The sequence below is a fragment of the Saccostrea cucullata genome, unplaced genomic scaffold, assembly GCF_032062105.1.
Source record: "Saccostrea cucullata isolate Sc308-1 unplaced genomic scaffold, CSIRO_AGI_Scuc_v1 ctg475, whole genome shotgun sequence".
Taxonomy (NCBI): Eukaryota; Metazoa; Mollusca; class Bivalvia; order Ostreida; family Ostreidae; genus Saccostrea; species Saccostrea cuccullata.
In genome coordinates, this window is record NW_026920975.1 from 104,160 (window position 1) to 125,453 (window position 21,294).

At 32.6% G+C, this 21,294-nt stretch overlaps 1 pseudogene; it reads left to right on the plus strand.

Moving 5' to 3' along the window:
* The first annotated feature begins 8,910 nt into the window (after positions 1 to 8,910).
* Positions 8,911 to 21,294, plus strand: part of LOC134258890 (multiple epidermal growth factor-like domains protein 11) — a 46,552-nt pseudogene continuing 34,168 nt past the window's right edge.

Consider the following 21,294-nt stretch of genomic DNA (forward strand, 5'->3'; position numbering starts at 1 on the left):
GCTCGATGTGCTCTTAGAAGGCGATGTTTCAACCAATAATTTCATCTAAGTCAAACCTCTTCAACGATAGAATAGAGAATTTGATGAATAATTAGGACTTCATCTTTGAATAAGTTTTTATCTAGAAATACAAGGCCTAAAAATATGAAACTTATTCACATGTAAATGCTACTAATGCAGTGTAAAGAATTTAACTAAGTCTTAAGAGCTATCAACGTTTATTTTAAATAAGGATATACAGCTGGTGATTATTTTTTTTAATGAAAAAGACACGATAAAACATCTCTATGTATAAGTAATGTTATATAGTATTGATTTTAACTTTCTTCAAACAAATGAAAGGATTTAAGGACTACACCACAATTGACTGAAAAAAAGTTGCTTTTTATAAGATATAAGATAAAAATATCTTTTTTGTTATAGATAAAAAAATCACTATTTAGGGTGCACGTGAGCTTATCACTGATCTGACTTGAAGCTGGTGTCTTTTTTTATAATGCTGGTTTTTAGTATCAAAAATGATCTTAAAGTTACGTCATATATTACATCATCAAAGGGGAAAGATAATGACTACCATTTTCATACAGAACCCAGATGATGGCTTTTTTTTTGCGGAAATAGGAAATAGAAAGTCTAATTTATTTTATTAAAAAATAATTTATTTTATTAAAAAATAAATTTCTGAATTATGACATATAATATTGGTATATATTGATTTCTAATACAAGAGCATGATAACCTTCAAGAAAATTGCGCAAAATCCCACATAACAGGCATTTAAAAGCCTTTCTAGGCAAAGCGTAGCATTTTGAATCTTTCCACGTTTGTGCAACGGTATTGTGATATAAATATATGTTGAGGGTCAATTTTTACATAAAAAGATTTAAAGTAATGTCCATATCAATCATTTAAAAGTATGTTTAACTTTTCTGGTCCAAGTACCTGTTGCCCGATGCATGGTTAATAATGTCCGATCCATGGTGATTTCGGGAACATTTAAAAAAAATCGGTTTTTAGTTATATTTTCCCAATAGATACTATATATTTGTGTCCGAAATTCAAATTTTAGTCACTTAAATTAGTCACGATAAACTTTATTTTGATAATTTCCTGTCGATAGCGATATCTATGGCCCGCCAATTTCACAAAAGTGAGCTTGACTTAGTTTCACAGTTGATAAACTAGGTTAAACTTTATCGACTGTAAACTATACTTTACAAACGATGAACTATAGTTAACAATTCTAAAATCGTGAAAATATATTTACCAGATCTTTAATTATAGAAAAGAGTTGTAAATCATATTTTACAAATCGTGAAAGTCCATTTATCAGATAATCTATGTTTTGTTATCGCAAATGTTTGTTTTCAGTGTTAAGTATAGTTTACGGTTCTGAAACATAGTTTACAGATGTGAAATATTAATTGACGTCGTTAATTGTAGTTAACAACTAATAAACTTAGTTTATCGACTGTGAAATTATGTTAAGCTAATTTTTTTTATAAATTTGGCTATGGATAGATATTGCTAAAACTTGTTCAAATACAAGGGTGTCCAGTTCTTGGTGAATTAACCATATAATGAATCATTTTAAGATATTGTAAATAAAAGGTTGTTCAATTTATAAATATTTCGATAGATTGTGCCAATATATAGGTTGTCAAAATGTTACATAGGAATATTACATAGGTATTATCTGCTAATAATAACGTCATGGCTTTCTTAACCAAGGTGAGAGGTGTGTTTGATTTGCCTCTTGTCACTCTTTAATTTTTAAAGAAAGACAATTCAAAGGGTGCAAGGGATGTGTTGGGTTAAATTCCCTATTACAATGACGTTTTTCGAATTTGTATCCAGTTTCTTCTTTTTTGGAGACAAAATTTTCACAAATGCTTTGTTATCCTTACCAAGCTTTATTTTGTTTTTAGATTTTGCAGATATCTCATGTACAGAAATTCGTGAAAATAGTTTCAAAAGAATTAATCGCATATTTTAATTCCCAGGAACTTAATACGAACACGGTATCAAATGATTTCTTTTAAACTTTATAATGATAGTTTTTTTTAAAGGACAGTGAAATTGCATTGCATAAATACATGTATAAGACATATTTTTTCTATACATTTTTATATTTATTGCACCTTCAATATTTTTTTTGCATCGTGTACAATGTAAATAATTGTTTCCAAAATCCCCCCCCCAAAAAAAAAACTCACTAAGATTGTGCAGGTCATTAAAGAGATGTTTGGAAGTAGCATATTAGTCTTTGTTCAGATGGTTCTAATCCACAAATATTTTAAAATTATTGATACTGAATAATCTATTTTTCCTTTATTGTAAACGTTCAAATCATTTTAATTCGCATGTATAATGCAACAGGCTAAAACTTGGAACATAAGAAAATTCATTATGATTTTTTTTTTATTTTCTATCTTGTAATAAAAAGTTTGTTTTTCAAATAAAACCTTGTAATTCAAAGTTAAAAGCCTTGTGTAATTTGGTCCACTTCATCAAGATTTGACCGAAAAAATCTCTCATATTTTTTTTCTAATTTATAAGCCATCTTAGTTACAAATATAACTAGTGTAGTGAGTGGGATATAATAGCAACGTTACACATTTTATTTTTAAACCTTTTATCTTATCAATATAGAATATTAGAATATACTAAAATTCATATCATATGTCAAATCAAAGCACGAGTGGCTGATATGGGGCCCAGGGCTTATGTAACATTTGATGCAAATTTTATTATGTGATATTCAAACCATTATATATAACTATTTAAAATACTGCGAGTTTACCAAAAAAAGTCATTGAAAAATGTTTCATGACTGTTTATGATCTCTTTCTTTACAATTTAAAATAGTCAATTTTAGGTTATTGAAAAAACGAGACCACAGATGTTATCCAATAATTGTTTGACAGGTATATTTAAATAAGATCATGTAAAAAAAAAAACTTTTAAGCTTGAAATATAGGTTACTTCCGGTTTTATATGGATCTTTGGAAGTCGGTCTGAAGCCTGATATGTATGGATATTTTGACCGGTCCTTAATATGGCGTATTTTTACCACACTATAGTCACCTTTACCGCACAGTGTATAATTGGATTATCAAAGACAGTAATGCCTTATGGGTATTTCTACCGAGACATCCATAATATACATAGGCTTACATGAGCCCTATAATTGTATTCGCAACATTGCTAATGAATCGTTTCATAATTAAAATCACATTCAAAGTTTATTGTTTATTGTATGGCAGAGTTTGGTCACAGTGGTCAGATAAATTTATTTCAACAATCAACATCAATTTTTGGGCCGCCAGACAACAGGGCTCAACCCCTATAACAACATTTTATGGGTCGTCCGAAACGGCAAGTACCATGTTGGGTTGGGGTTCACAATCATGCTACCGACATATCAACTTTTAATAAAATATCTATCTCTTTACTTGACATAATCTATATATGAATATATTATCAAATCAAAATCATCGTAACAACAGTCAACATCAACGTAACAAAAGTCAACATTATATTTCAAAACCAACTTGAAGGTGACGATATGGCTACACTGCAATTATAATACCACTGAGACGAAATGGTGGTCTAAGGATTCCCGTCTTTTTCACAACCAACTTAAAGGAAACGATATTGGTCCAGCGCACTTCATGTTGAAGAATTAAAACACTGTGTTCAGATCTATGCCCAAGGATTCCCGTGTCTGTTTTTACAGCCACTCTAAAGGAGATGATATGGCTTCTTAGCACTTTGGATTGACAATTGAAAAAAATCCACGGTAATAAGATGGATGTACGTCTAAGGATTCCCGTGTCTGTAGTCAGCTAATGTTATCTGAAAGTACAAAACTTAAACGGTAGAAACCCTGAACAAGTCAAATAAATAAGTTAAAGGATGTTAGGTGGGAGGGTATTTTTAACAATTTTAGCTCCGAGTTTTTACAGCGTCTGCTGGTAATCGGCATTGATAGAAAAAAAAGAAGTGTGGATATTGCAATTTCAGAGTGAAACACGGTATGTTTAAAAAAGTACGGACAAATATTCCGGATTTCGCAACTGATGACCGATACACAAAGTAATCAACAAAATAAACCATTTTTTTCATATCAACAACATACATATAACACCATCAATATTAGCTTCAAACAATATTATGACAACGAAAGCTTTGATAATTGCATATATTTACAGAAAAGCTGAATTATATGCAAGTTACTTTTAATGTATATGATGAAGGTTTATATTGAATGTTTATTTGACGTGAAATGCAATCAAAGCAATACACGTACGAATTTGCAATATTAGGTAAGATAGATTTTTGGAGACATTTTCATTGTGCCAATCTGTAAAATATACTTTGTCAAGTAGATACATTAACATAGCAAATAGAATATACCATAATGCTCGGAATATATCATTGTTTCATATATGAAAGAAGCTTTGAAAAGTTAAATTATAGTATAAGAATTATTGTTTCCAATGACCTTTAAGCTTTTCAGTTCAGATAAGCTTCAAATAAAATTGACAAAAGAATGCAAATTTGTGAGCAGGACATAAAAATTGGTTCCATGGGAATAACAAATGTAGGATCATTATACCCGCACTTTCTAAAGAAATTTCTGGTATATTGTTGTTACTCATGTCCGTCCGTCCGTCCGTCTGTCACACTTTTCTTCTCTGAACTCCTCCTACATTTTACACAGTAGCTTAATCATCTTTTGGGAGATGGTTGGTGGAGTCATGTAGATGTGCAGTAAGGTTTCGAAATTTTGATTTTGCCCCGGCGAGTCAAATGGGGGTCGAAAAATGACGTTTTTTATGTAAAAAGTCCTGTCTTCCCTGAACTCCTTCTACATTTTACTCAGCAGTCTAATCACCTTTTGGGGGAAGATTGGTGGTGTCATGTACATGTGCAGTAAGATTTCGGAATTTTGATTTTGTCCCAGGGGGTCAAATGGGGGTCGAAAAATGATGTTTTTTATGCAAGAAGCCCCGTCTTCCCTGAACTCCTTCTACATTTTACATATTAGCCTAATCACCTTTGGGAAGATGGTTGGTGGTGTCATGTAGATGTGCAGTTAGGTTTTGGAATTCTGATTTTGCCCCAGGGGGTCAAATGGGGGTCGAAAAATGACGTTTTTTTTTCTTGCAAAAAGCCCCGTCTTCCCTGAACTCCTTCTAGATTTTACACAGTAGACTAATCATCTTTTGGGAGATAGTTGGTGGTGTCAGGTTGATGTGCAGTAAGGTTGTGGAATTTAGATTTTGCCCCGGGCTTCAAATGGCTGTCGAAAAATAACGTTTTTTTATGTAAAAAGCCCCGTCTTCCTTGAACTCCTCTTACATTTTAATCAGCAGCCTAATCACCTTTTGGAAGATGGTTGGTGGTGTCATGTAGAGGTGCAGTTAGGTTTTGGAATTCTGATGTTGCCCCAGGGGGTCAAATGAGGTCGAAAAATGATGTTTTTTATGCAAAAAGCCCCGTCTTCCCTGAACTCCTTCTACATTTTACATATTAGCCTAATCATCTTCTGGGAGATGGTTGGTGGTGTCATGTAGATGTGCAGTAAGGTTTTGGAATTTTGATTTTGCCCCGGGGGTCAAATGGAGGTCGAAAAATGATGTTTTTTATGCAAAAAGCCCCGTCTTCCCTGAACACCTCATACATTTTACTCAGCAGCCTATTCACCTTTTGGGAGATGGTTGGTGGGGTCATGTAGATGTGCATTAAGGTTTCGAAATTTAGATTTTGCCCCAGGGGGTCAAAAGGGGGTCAAAAAATGAGGTTTTTTATGCAAAAAGCCCCGTCTTACGTGAACTCCTCCTACATTTTACACAGTAGCCCAATCATGTCTTGGGAGATGGTTGGTGGTGTCATGTACATGTAGATGTGCAGTAAGGTTTCGTAATTTCGATTTTTCCCCAGGGGTCAAATGGGGGTGGAAAAATGACGTTTTTTGTGCAAAAAGTCTTGTCTTTCCTGAAGTCCTCCTTAATGTCACTCAGAAGCCTAATCATCTTTTAGAAGAGTTAAATATTTTGAAAATTATGTAAAACATTAACGTCAAGGGGTTCAAAAGCATCGCATGCTGGAAAACACCTTGAATTCTTATGAGTAATTAATGTACATGTCAAATGTGAGAGTCATATCTTATCTCAATCAAAAGTTATAAGCAAATGCAACATTTTTGAAAAGTAGGTTAGGCTTCAAGGTCAAGGTCACAGAGTAAAAGTCATGATTTATTTGGAAAGGTCTTATCACAGGTAATAATATACATGCATTATAATATGAATGCCCTTATTTTTCTCTTTCAAAATGATGGATTTATAACAATTTAATTTTTTGCAAGTTATAAGGTCAAACTTCTAGGTCACATGTAAAAAAAAAACATGCCATTCTCACAGGTTAATACTAGTACATAAGTTTAATATGAATGCCTTGTCTCTTCTCATTCAGTAGATATGACCGTGATGACCAAGGTTACATTAATTGAGACAGATGGACAGTCTGACATACAAATGTACATATTTCTATATGAATTGGGAAAATTGGCCCAGTTGTTCTAGAGAAGTTAAAAATGTAAAAATTTTTCAGACAAACGGATGGACGACACATCACGACAGACGTTATATGATAAGAAAACCAGAAAAGCTCAAATGAGTGTTTTGAAAGGGTTACAATATGGCGAAGGTTGAAGTTTCTCAAATATATGTCAAACTCAGAGGTCAGAGTCAAAGGGTTCAAATTGTTGGTATCAGAAGAAAGTCTTGTCACAAGGAATGTACATGTGAAATAAGTAATCCTTAGTACTTCCTGTTCAAAAGTTAATTGCTAAGGTTAATTTTGTTTTAAGTGGTTCAAACTCTAGGGTCAAGGTCAAACATATTTATACCTGTTGACAGTTCACAATGAATACACATGTTATGCATGAAAGCCCTAGCACCTACTGATCAAAATTTAGGCCAAGTTTAAAGTTTTGTATTTTTCTTGTAAAAATGTGTATCCTAGGTCAAGCGATCAGAGGTAAAAATTAATGGTACCCAAATAAAAGGTCTTAATTGTCAGAAGAAATAAACCTATAAAATGTGGAAGCCATTTGTATAGCCCATCCCACTTAAAACTTATTGGCAGGGTTATAATTTCTGCAGACAAATAGACAGACATAATATAAACACAAGAAACAAAATATGTATAGTTAGTCAAATGGAAAAAAAAATATACTATTTAATTGGAATCACAAAATAGATTGTTATTTCAGGGACCGGGAGTGAGTAGGGAGATTGGAACCCCCTTCCCCCCCACCCACCCCCACCCCCCACCCCCCACCCCTGGAATTTGCTTTGTTGTTTAAACAAGACAATATACTGAAGCAAATAAAATGTGACTTTGGACATCCTCCCCCTAACTTAGAAAATATTGACCCCACTTTCATTGTTTTTATTTTGTTTATTTGTTTTCAGTTTTTTTTTTCTCCTGCTTGTCAGGAAATTCTGGGCTGGAATTTTTTGACTGAGATATGAACCCCCCTCCCTACTCCCGAAAAAAAATCTGGATCCGCACCAGTATTGGCAGTAACTGAATGTCACATCGACAACGGGAGATAACATCACAATATGAAATTCGTCTAGTGTGGCATGCGATGATCTTTGACCCTTTTTGAACTTTAACCTATTCGTTTGGGTTTATTTTACCCCTCACTATACTTAAACTTGTACTTACCGACTGCCATAGGTCTTGTAAACTTCATGAAATATAATTCAATTATAACACAAAATGAATTAATCTAATGCACACCTGACTGCAGCATGTGATAATGCTATTCCATTCGGCAAACCTTCGTCGATTCTGTCACCTTATCAGATAAAGTGGGAATCGGCCGAGGTGTGCCAAATGGTGTTTAATCTAAAAGTATGATAATGGGTGATGCAACGTGATGTGATGTAGAAATTTACATGTTAACATGTATAGTACAAGAACAAATTTTAAATTAATTCATAACAAACGATGTTTTAACAAATCTTTTCCATATAGCCTATTCCAAAAGGTATGTGCTGTGTGATTGTGGTGTCGAGGGGGGGGGGGGGATTAGTAAATTTAAAAAGGTCCTATTATGAGCAAAACATTTATCAAAAACTAATTTACATCATTAATAAAATTCAAACTGGTATATAATGAGTTAAGCATGTAAAATAAATATAAGAGGTTCTGCGTTATAGGTCACAGGGTCTGAGAATTTCATACTCAATTTGATGAATTACATGTAAATTATAGAATTATATTGACTTTTTCCTTGGAAAGCCGCGCAAGATGTAGGAGCGTGTATTGAGAGGCAAACACCTTAGTACGGGTATTACTGTCTCATGACAGCATCTAGTTTTCGTAGAGGGTATGTTACACTCATCTACCGGTCGATAATCAGTATGTTTTTATTCAAATACGGATCGATATGTCATCTAATAACAATCGTAATTCAATAACTTTAATTCAATACACATGTATTGACCTTCGTATTAAAGCGGTAAAAAACATTCTGAACCAACGCAGTGAACTTTTGAAAACACAAAACTTGAAATATGTATAAGACAGGTGCGTATTGGACGATACGACTTCTGTCGACTTGTCTCACCCGAAGTTAATTCTCTGTTAAGATCTGGTGAATACAGTGTATTCTGTAGAAAAATCAGTTTTAATTCAAACCAAAGTTGGTAGGAAACATGTCAACTTATTACAAAAGGACAGGTTGTAATTTAAAATAACGTCAGATTTATAAATCATTTGTAATACAAAACAAATAGTGTCGCATCAGTGCACATATACTTTTATTTATGGGGATATATACATGTACATGCACGTGCTACACTAAATATTAAAAACAGTTTAGCCGGAAGACACTTAAATATGTCGAAAATAAGAATATTCTTTCAAGTGTATAATTTACTTCCTTTTCAAGCGTAATGGAGATTTGATTTTGACATGGTGTCCACTGGTGTAGGACTCGCTGCCCTGTTATTTTCAACTGATTTAGTATTTTGCTACGGTAAGTTCCCGTCTTTACATATTATTATTTTACAAATAATTATCAGCTTATAAAGGTTGTACTATGTATAACGCACAGTATCTTGGTCTATCTCGATTTTTTTGCCACCGTTCCGGGGGTATATAGTTTTACTGTGTCCGTCTGTCTGTCTCTCTGTTTGTCTGTTTGTCCGCAAAAACTTTAACCTTGTCCATAACTTTGATTTAGTGGATCTGTGACTTTCATATTTCACAGGAGTGACAAGACTTTTCTTTGGGAAACCCCAAATTTGACCTTTTGACCTTGACCTTGAAATTTTACCCACTTTTACACAAAAAAAGTTTTACATTAGCCATAACTTTTAAACAGTAGATACCGGGACATTTATACTTCACATATATATTCTTTGTGGCAAGATCTTTTACTGGATACTACCAACCTTGACCTTTTGACCTCGAACTTGGAGATTTACGTACAAATCAAAAAAAACAATCACCTTGGCAATAACTTTTAAACGGTAAGGACAAGAGCTTTCATACTTTACATTCTGTATGCAATCCTTGTAAGAAGACGCTTCATTGGATATCAAGAGTTTTGACCTTTTGACTTTGACCTTGGAGTTTGACCTACTTTCAAAATTTAAACCGTGACTATATCTTTTAAAGGATAAGAGCTAGTGCTTTCATTCTTTAAATATTCAATTCTTGTGACAAGACCTTTCATTTGATATCGAGACATTTGACCTTGACCTTAGAGTTTGGCCTTCTTTTAAAAATCTTAACCTTGGCTATAACCTTTGAACGATTTAGACTAGAGCTTCCATACTTCACAAATGTATTCTTTGTAGCAGGAGCATTTATTTGATACCAAAAATTTTTACCTTTCGACCTTGACCTTGGAGATTTCTGGACTTATGAAAAAAACATTAAACCTGGCAATAACGTTTGAAGAGTACGGGCTAGGGCTTTCATACTTCACATATGTGGTTCTTTTGACAAGACCTTTCATTCAATACCAATAACCTTGATCTTTGAGTTTTACGTACTTTAAAAATCTTTTTAACCTTTGCCATTACTTTTGAATGGTTAGGGCTAGGGCTTCCATACCTCAAATATGTGATCTTTGTGGAAAGAACGTTCATTGGATACCAATAACATAACCTTTTGACCTTGATCTTGAAGATTTATGTACTTATGAAAAAACTTCAGCCTGGCCATAACTTGGGAACCGATGGTGATAGGGTTTTCATGTTTTATAATTGTATTTCCAGTTAGGAGACCCTACTTTGGGTACCAATATATTAACTTTGCATCTTAGAAAAGTTTAATGTTCTCTATGTTGCCATACGGGGGCATCAGAGTTTCACAAACACAACTTGTTTCTTCAATGTTTTTTTTTTTTTCTAATTTTAGTATTAGATTTTATTTGTATTTTTAAAATTTGTTTTGTTACAAATGTTCTGTCTTTCAAATGTTCAATAAGCATTGATTTTCCAAAATGAATATTAGAGATATTTTAATAAATCATGAAAATCTAAATCTGATGAACATTTAAAATTGAAGAATTTATTTTTTGTTTAATGCAATAGCAAAAATAAGAAAAATAAATTCGGACTTATTATATAATTACTTTTTAAAAATACTTGTAGAAAATATAGCTCTGTTAAAACCAACATGGCAATCAAAACAGTACTATGAAGGAAACAGCATACATAATTCCAGTAACGCTGTAGATGGACTAAAGACTGATCTAGGAGCTTGGGGAGGACAATGTGTTATATCAGCTGATAAATAGAGCACTGCCACCTGGTGGGTAAACCTGACATCTATTAAAAGTATACACGACATACGGATATATTACAGAACAGACAATGTTCTATGGGGTAAGTTAGTTTTATCAGTGAATATATGTATATATATGTTACAGTAAATATGTGAAATCAAGAATTTCATGTATTTCCTAAACCATTCAGTAAATACGTGTATTTACTGACAATTTAAGGAAATATAAATATTGACTGGAGCATTTTTTATACCAAGTTATTTTTATACCAAGGAATGAATAATTGTGCATATAATTTAAAGTGATGAAAAAATTCAATATTGTTTTACATGGATTATACAACAATAATGATACATATATAGTTTTACAAAAGTAACAAAGACATAATGCCTGTAAATTTAAATGTAGGCAAAGTCCGTAGAGCATAAATTATCTTCCATTCCAACTTTCGTTGATGTTCATTGAATATCCAACAGACTATACATAATGATTGTAAGTCCATTCATCAACATTTTACCTAGGAAATGCATTGGGTATCGTAAAAACATTGATTTGACAAAATCTGAAAAGGAAGGCTGGCTTGTTGGGTTAAACAAACCACAATTAAACATGTTTGGTACCATTAAACCTGTTAAAAATTTCTTGATTTTTTTTTACTAAGCCAGCAACCTTGCTTATGTCCTCAAGAAAAAAAGTCCCATTTCACAAATATTGCAGGATGACATCTTTGTTGGAAGAAGAGAAAATTTATGTTTCAAGCAACATTTCTCGAAATTCTTGCGTTATTTTCAATATTCTAGAAATCAAAAAGTTTATTTCTAATCAACTAATAGGTCCTAATTACGACTTATGGTTCCCTATACTTAAAAATGAATCCGATCACCCAATCTCTGTTTCACTTTCTTTTAAATATCAAGGGTAAAGTGCAAATTACTACTGTCTATACTCCCCTGATTATCCACATTCTATGATCTAGTGCAAACAACTTCATTATTCATCAATAAATGTTCTTATTTAAGCCGTTACATATGTGTGTTTATCCCAATAAGGAAAATCTCGATAGAGGAGTTTTAATACAATATTGTCCTCGGGACACGTAAAAAACTTGTGTTGTTCCCATAGAGGAAAATATGAAGAAATAAAAAAAACCATAAATTCTAGATTGAAATAGATCGATCAATAACTTATTAAATAGATAAACAAATCTATTTAGTAATATTGAATAACAAAGTTAAATGAAATATTTCTACACGGAATTGAACGTATCTTGATTATAAGAAATATGCAAAGTTCATAATCAATTTCAAAACTGGATCATCATATCAAATGAAATTTATTTATTTTTTAATTAATTTATTTATTTATTTATATTTTCTTAAAGTTATAAGTATTCATTATTTTTTAATTTTCCATTTCTAATCTATATCAGACAAAAGTTGAAACCTTGTGCACCTTAGATAGCATCATTAGGAATGTCGTCAAAAATGATTTATCACTTCCGCAGTGAAAGCAGCGGGGCCCTGTTTACAGTAATCGCCACAATCGTTTCAACATAGATAATCGGAAACGGACGTATCTGAAAAATATTCTATATTACCATATTAAATAACTATGTCATTGTTCATGAAAGAAAAAAAAAGTACTAATATTGTTAAAATTATTTTGAAATAAAAACATAATACTTACATTTCCTTCACTCAGGTTTACCATCGCTACTATAAAAGCGAATACCGGTGGAGTTAATTTGATATATATATATATATATATATATATATATATATATATATATATATATATATATATATATATATATATATATATGCTATCGCATTGAGTTGTCTACATATGCGGATACAAATTAGCAATAACACTTGAAAGCAATTATCAATATCAATAACATAGCAAAATATTACGTACTTAATCTTTGGCAGACTATTAGTTAAATAAAACGATTAAATTGTATGAGGATAAAAACAAGTGTGTTATATACCCTTCCGCTCAAAAAATAATCTGAAGCTATCCAACAGACATGTACTTTTCACGGCGTACTGAAACAAACTGAAAAGTGATGCTATCTGGACCACCGGGTCCAGATTTTTACACCTTTATCCCTTTTATTGGGCATTTACTAAATGTGTTCATTTCGAAGAATCATAATGTGGACACGCCAAAAACTTTTCAAGAATGATGCAAGCGCGATAAGTCTTATAAATAGGACATTCCAATGCTTATAAAAACTATAAAACTCATTGATGATAAAAAAAATTGCTCTTCCATAATGATTAATTTTAGAGTCCCATGATCAGAGGTACTGGGGGAAGGGGGGAGGTACTTACTACTTAGTCTAAAAATAAATTAAAGCTTTGAAATCTGATCTTTGGTATTGATCAACCATTTATAATGAAATAAAATCTATGACAAATTTTGAAATATGTGACTCTAGGGTTAGTTGTCCCTTTGGGGGTAGCAAAACTAGTAGTTATAAAGTGTAAATGCATTTTCTCTTTGTTACTCCCATCTACTTCTTGGGTATTAAGTAACCAAAGAAGGGATGTTAAGTGTATAATTATAATTAACACTGGTGTCTCTTTCAAAATTATGAATTTCATGGATTTCGGTTTAAAACATGAACCAAATTCAATTGCTGGAAAGTAACATTATACTCCAATGACATATAAAGCCCTTTTGGTCTCTTTTTTTAAGGTTTACGTTGTTTGAAAAAACAACTTTATCCAAACTTTTTTTTCAGTTTTTCCTGCATTTGATCAGTATTCAATATTCTGTTTTAGATGCCTCGAATGGATACACAGCCAGATTCTTAGGATTTTTTGTTTATGTATCTAATACGACGAACAGACTTGATGCTCAGCTTTGTTTTCATGATAAAAACTACACCAGGACGACCATTCCCCCAATCGCCAACATAACTTGCCCTGTACACGGACAATATGTCATCTACTTCAATGAGAGACCACAGGATGCAGAACATGCTGCTCAATTCAGCCAGTATGCATTCAACGAACTTTGTGAAGTTGAAGTATACGGTATTTTATTTTTTTTGATCAATATGTACTTCAAATACTCAACGTTCTCCACAAAATGGAAGCAGGCGAATCGTTTTTCCTTCTCTTTCAATTTTAAACAAAGAAACAATATCTGAGATTATATTAGTTTTCTCCTGATAGAATAAGTAATTTATGGTGATTCATTGTCTTTTTCTTGTTTTCCCCCATTAAGGAAATATCAGGGTATAGTGTTTGCCCTGTTCATGATTTATATGTATCTTTAACTATTTGTCCATAGGAAAAATTAAAACACTTAATTGTTGATTCCTTTGATTGGGCAATTATTTTTTTTTTATATTTCACATGTGTATCTCGTTTAACAAGACGTCATTGTATTGTGTATCAACATAATTGACATATTGACCTTGTCCATAGAGTTTAACAACATTTTATAATAATTTAATCTATCATTTTAACTTAAAATAGTTGGTGCAAGGGTAATTATATTTTGCATGATTATTCAATGTGATGAGACCTTTCAGATGATGTAAATGTACGATGTTTATATTTCCAACGTTTTTAACTTGTCCTTTGAGTCTAATCTACTTGAGAAACACTTTATAGTTAGTCCATGGGCCTTTTAAACCGCAAATATATTCCATGTGACACGTAGTGTACGTCCTTCCTTTACTATCAAAAATGAACTTTCGACTTTTACCATGCAAGTTTGACGTATATTCGTAAATAAAAATAACTTCAGCCCTACATCTGAAAGGTTTTTGTAATTAAAATTTTCATACACATCAAAAAACTTTAATATTGACCAAAATGTTTTAATGGATACTGCTATTGCTTTCATATTTCCAAGTTATAATATCCCTGAACATGTTCTTTCTTAGGGGTTTGACTTACATTTCAGAAACGTCAACTTTTGACAAATGCCTTCATTCAGGAACATCAATGTTTTTACAATATTTTCTTAGTTACTTTTATCTCCTCTCTTATAAATAAATACTGTAGATTGGAAAATAATCACGATGGTTTTAATTTCACTATGTACGCGATTTATAATTTTTCCGCGAAATTAAACCCATCGTGAATCCTATCATTTGTTTCAAAAACGTTTAAATGCTTTAAAGAAATCTTAAATTATCTGTTGCAGCGTGAAATTAAAACCATCGCGATTGGTATTTTTTTTTAGAAATCCTGAAATTTTAACACCGTGGAATTAAAACGATTTACAGTAATCAAACTGAAGGGTACTTAAAATGAGGTTGTTAGATTTTCCTTTTTTCACGATTTTACACGAATCTATAAGAAGTCATTAAGTACATTAAAAAATGTAATATTTATTCTAAGGTTGTAACGAAACTGGAGTGTATGGACCTAACTGTTCCCTCCCTTGTCCTGACATTAACTGTCGTTATTGTCACATAGAGACAGGTGCTTGTCAGGGATGTAAACGTGGATACCTGGGACATCGCTGTGAACTACGTAAGTTTCAAAGAGGATATCTTGAGACAATCTCTTTATAGATCATTCCAAAAGAAATTATTTTATTACATTGATCAAATTGCAAAATACAACACATTTCCTTTAAGAATGTTTCTTTTTTTAAGTGGCTTTTTATAAGAACAACTCTTATCAATAGGTTGTTTAAAAAAAATCAAAACGTTTAATAACAATGTGCTGTTCAGCAAAAAAAAAAAGAAATTCACTAATATACAGAAATGATTTCGTACGATAATTATTTAAAACACAATAAAAAAAAACTCCTCAAAAGATTGTTTGACTATGCACTATATTTCAATCGTGCAGTATTTTTATGAATAGACTTTGAGCTATCTAATTGTCAAACAAAAGATATATGAACTTGTGAAAAATGAGGACAAAAAATGGACAAAACAAAAGTACTTTTACTTAATGCATTCAAGATTAAAGGGTTAAACCTTATACGTTTAGTCTTTTTATCTCATTGCATTATTCAGCTTGTAGTGCACAATTTTTCGGGGAACTCTGCTCTAAGACATGCGGTAACTGTAGTGATGGAAATACGTGTCACCATGTCAACGGAAGTTGTACAAACGGATGTGACGTCGGTGTTTATGGAGATAAATGTCAAACACGTAAGACTATAAAAAGCAATGTTTGAGAAAACTTACGATCATTTGATTTAAAAAGAACAAATTATATTTGAAAAAAAGTTATCAATCATTCAAGAAAAAAAAATAATGAAACTTTGTTGAATGTTTTTTTAAGATCAAAACTTGAAAGGATACATTTGTATAAAAAAATAAAAGTGGACCAGTGCAAGAAAACGAAAAGCCAAATATTCCTATTTATACCTGTAGTACATATGTGATAATAAAACTATGGATTATTTACGATGTTTAGTTACATTATCAATCATAAATCAAACGGTTGTTCTCTGTATATTTGCCATAAGAATGATTAAATTCAATCATGCACACAACAAAATACTTGCTGTAAGATTAATTTCAAACAATAATGTAATAAAACAAACTACGTAATAAATTACAACTTCTACATTAAATTGTACTACATGCAGTATGGGTTTTTTTTGGCACTCATGAAAACTGTTATTACTTGTCTTCAGCATGCCCTGTCGGTTGGCACGGCAATGACTGTTCTCAGCTGTGTAACTGTGACGAATGTGACAGATTCTCTGGACAATGTACATCCCCATGTAAAACTGGATGGAAGGGACTCTTTTGCAAAGATGGTAATTATTATCAATATAAATGTCATCAATAGCATAGTTTTAATTTGATTTCAAGGATGTATTATGCAGAATGAAAATGCTATTCATGAATTATATTAAGCATTTCACATATCAATTGTACCGTAAATAGTATACTTAAAGGCAAAAGAAACGCAAAATTTAATTGAGTGGAAAATATAATTATATAAGCCATGCCCATGTTCCATTGGTACTTAGGATGCATAGTGATTGCCAAAATATCAAATGTTAATACAGTATAATTTGTCCAATCCGGCTACCGCCGGTTCCATAAAATTTGGCCGCATTAGACAGAATCCGGAGTGCAGGAAAAATGCAGGAAAATATAAATTTCGAAAATTTTCTTTGTTAATTCACAGGTACATCATGTACATATTATAAATAAAATTCAATGATGAAAGCAATTACTATTTAGGAGTGTAGAAATTGTAAGATATTCTCACATGACTTACTGTATTTTCTTAATTGTTCACGAAGTTTGAAAGTCGGGTGAAATGTTACCTCAATCAAAATATACAGGCATGCATAATATAGGTCTACTATGTATTAAGCGGACCGGGTTTCGCTTGTCAAAGACCTCATTCAATGTATTAACAGTAATGCACAATTATTTACGATGTGCTAATTATTAGATTGAACTTTTAATTTTATGTAAAAAAATTACGTCTTCCTCAACAGTGTTATGGCGCCATATTGAAATGCGTTCGATTTTCGATCCCGATTTATATTTTGATTTGTAAGTCGCACGTACATATATTTTTGTGTTTATGTTATAATGTGGTAAAAGGAGTTAAACCAAAGTTAATTTTTTTTTTAATTGTAATTTAATCATATAATTTATTTTTCAAGTGGACTGTGTCACCGCCTCATTTCACCGAGTTCGTCTCATGGCACTAATAATCATGCTTATGTAAACACAGATTATCACATTCCCCACGAAAAGTGTTAATTGCTTTGAAGTAACTCAGGTGTGGCCGGATTAGAGGGAATAATTACCATTAAAACATTGCTGTGACGTCATGCCTTTGTTCTTGCAGTCTAAAAATTTACCTGTAGCCGTCCGATAATAATAATTACCAGTCTGATAAATGATAACAAAATCGGACGGTATTTTAAAAACAAAAAGGAGAGCGAAATGAAGGTTAAATATGTCCAGAAACCCCCAATAAAAATGTTAGGAAACAAATTCAGGGTATCAAATGCAAGGAAATTAAATTGCTACAAAATAGCAAATCCATGAAAAAAAATCCAAGTTTAAACCTTCCACAAATCATTATTTTCCACTCTTTAAAAGAATTTTTGATACAGCACTTTGAATAAGCGAATTTAAATCCATTTCTGTAAAAGAGTCTGCAAATCTCCTTATTTTATGTTTGTTTCCCGATGGCCACACTTTAAAAACCTGATCATGAAAATATTTCCATAATCTAAACTAAAACTTTAGGGTAAAAATCCGCATTTTTACTTTCCATGGTGATGGATATAATATCACCCAAAATTATGTCGGTATCAATGTAAATTTATGCACATAAATAAAATTGTTCCCCCAAAAATCTTTCACCACCGGACCCTCCTGCTAAACTAAACGACTGCCATTGAATGAATGAAATGAAACAAGAGTTCACTCACTTTTCTCTACTGTCTCATTTCTTTTATCTACTTATCAGACGGGTAAAAAGCAATGGATGCCTAAACTCCCATTGTGTTATTATCGGACTCCTCCAGGTAACTTTTGGGCATTTAAATGGCAATGTTTTAAGTAAGATATATGCCTCATACTATTCTATATGTAAAATTATCAGACATTTTTCGGCCCTAACGGGCCTCAAACAGTCTGATGATTTTACATATAGAACAGTATTCGGCATATATCCATTACTTAATTATGATCAGTCGGGACCAGTGTGGCCGTTCGGAATACAGAATAGACAGTATACAGACCGGCACACGATTAGTTTATACAGATTCCAGTGATAGATTTTATTGAGATATTATAACTGGAGGCCTTCAAATTTTGACCATAAATCAGCATTCAGGGCTGAATCTATTGATATGTTTTTTTCATTGTGCAAATTCTTCTTACTGGACACGCTTGGGGTAGGATGACAAGAATTGTTTTTTTTAATATTATTGTTCAAAACATTTCTCCACAATTCTGTACGTGTACATCAATTGGCGTATTAAACGTTATTGCAATCACTGAGTATGGAGTAGTTGGCGTCATCATGAATTAGCGCTACAAACATCTGTGTCACGTATTGTATATATAAAGGATTTCTTAGCGGTATTCATAAATTAGCTAATCTTTGGCATGCCAAAGCCGCTAAAATACATGTTGAAGTACACATACAGTATTTTATTGAAATAGAATACTAATTGGATTCAATAGAATGTAGCGGTGGTGGATATGGTCAGGCTTGTGGACAGAGATGTGGAGCCTGTCTGGGATATAAACAATGTCACCACATCAATGGGTCCTGTCTTGAAAGATGTGACGCAGGATTTGAAGGAGATCTTTGTAAAACGGGTAAAAAATTAACGACTTAAAGTAAGCGTTTTAGGCAAGATTTTTTTCTTATCATCTATCATGTCATTTAACACTACGTTCACAATGTAGCAGTCTAACGGCATATGCATTAGAAAAAATATTTTAGGTTGTTCATCCGGAAAGTTTGGTATCAACTGTGAGCAGAATTGTAATAAAAAATGTGGTGTACCATACCAATGTAACAGAGTCACAGGAGAATGTGAAGGAGGATGTCAATCAGGCTGGGAGGGACCTCGATGCGATCAAGGTACAAAATAAAGGTCTAAAAATTGGTAATGGCTATTGTTCTTTTAATTTGTAATGGCATTCATGTATGAAAAAAAGGAGTCAATGTTATTTTTTTTCAGTTTGTAAGCAAAAAAAGTACGGTGAAAACTGCTCTTATACGTGTGGCTTCTGTCAGGACCCAAACTGCCATCATATAAATGGCTCTTGTCCAGGAAAATGTTTGGATGGATATCAAGGAACCCTATGTAATGAAGGTAAAGATAATCAATGCTGAAAAGAAAAAAAAATTAAATACAAACTATCTGTTTTGACAATTTTTTTTAAACGGAACAAAATTACATTTTATGGTTTGAAAGGCATTTCTTTTTATTTTGGTTGTTATTTGTAAGGTAAAATAAACCCTATTCTTTCATGACAGTGTGTAAGGCAGGATTTTATGGAGAGAATTGCAAAAAAGAATGCAGCCTTTTCTGCAAGTCATCACGTGACTGCAACCACGTGACTGGACATTGTAATGACGGATGTATCGGCGGATGGCAGGGTGCTATGTGTTTACAAGGATAATATTTTTTAATAGTAAATACTTAATGTTAACACAACATTGCAAAACACAGATGTTTTGCAATAGCAATACATCAGAAATAAGTGATTTGATTTATTTCTTTTATATGCAGTTGCAGAGAAAAAGGATGACGCGGATTGTCTGTCAAAATTTTATGGTGTTGTTGTCGCTCTCTGTGTTTGTCTTATAATAATCGCCATTTTAATTGCTTATATATGTATCATTAGGTAAGATGTCTTTGATAAATATTTAGGGCAAACATCTCTCTAACTCTCTCTCTCTCTCTCTCTCTCTCTCGAGCACTCGCGCTCACCAACTTGTGGGGAACTCACACCTGACAAAGGACCTTTCTTATGGGGAAAGTTCAGAATTGTGGGGAACTCTCTCGTTCCCCACAAATATGGTCATGGGGTTTTTTGAATTCTACGTGTTCTACTTATAATATTTATTCGATTTGTGGTCATTTTTGAAAATTTCCCCATAAGGCCGTAAAATTGACTCGCAGTAATTTTCTCACTGCACCGTAAAACGAATGTTTGAGGATTCATTCGGAACGCTTAAACTGGTCCCCAGATGATACCAATTTATTGCGGGCAATGGCTGCTCCGAGAATGTGGTAAGTAGATTATTTATCATATTTAAAAGATATTAGGCTGAAAACTTATTTAACTACGTAAATCATGCATGCAGTTATTTCTTCTAGACGTTCGTAAAGTAACATTTAATATGAATGCACGTAAAACTTTGGCCAGTTTGGGAAAGTTTGACCCGACCTAGACCTCGTTTTTTTTTAATTGTATCATGTTTATAGGCCAAATGGCTATCCTGTAAAATCAAACCACGGAATTATATGAGTTCAGCACCCCGGGATATGGTAAGCGGTTAAGGCTTGTTCCCATTTTTTGTGAAACATGTGCCTTTCCTCCTCATGCCCATAGGTTCGTTCGCTCGATCTACCTGTTCGCCGGAGTCCGTTCGCGCAGGGTCCGTTCGCCCAAAAATTTCTTCGCCCAAAATCTTGTTCGCCCTATAAAAGTTTCGCCCAATACTTGTATATTATATTATATATACTTATATAAATTAACTTATTTGAAATAAAGATTAACTTATATTTTTATTTCTTTTACGAACTTGGGTTATTTTTTTCATCAAACCAGGAAAAATGTTTATTTAGTCTTAATTAATTTTTGATTTGATTCTAATGTATTTATTGATAATGATTTAGTGTTTGCACTATAGTTAATTAGATGACTAATATCAATGTTAATTGGGGGGATACACCCGTGTTGAATTTACGAATTGGGCTATGTTGAGAAGTTAATAGATCCCTTATAGAACTGAGCAGCGGATCCTGAAGGTTTTACCTTT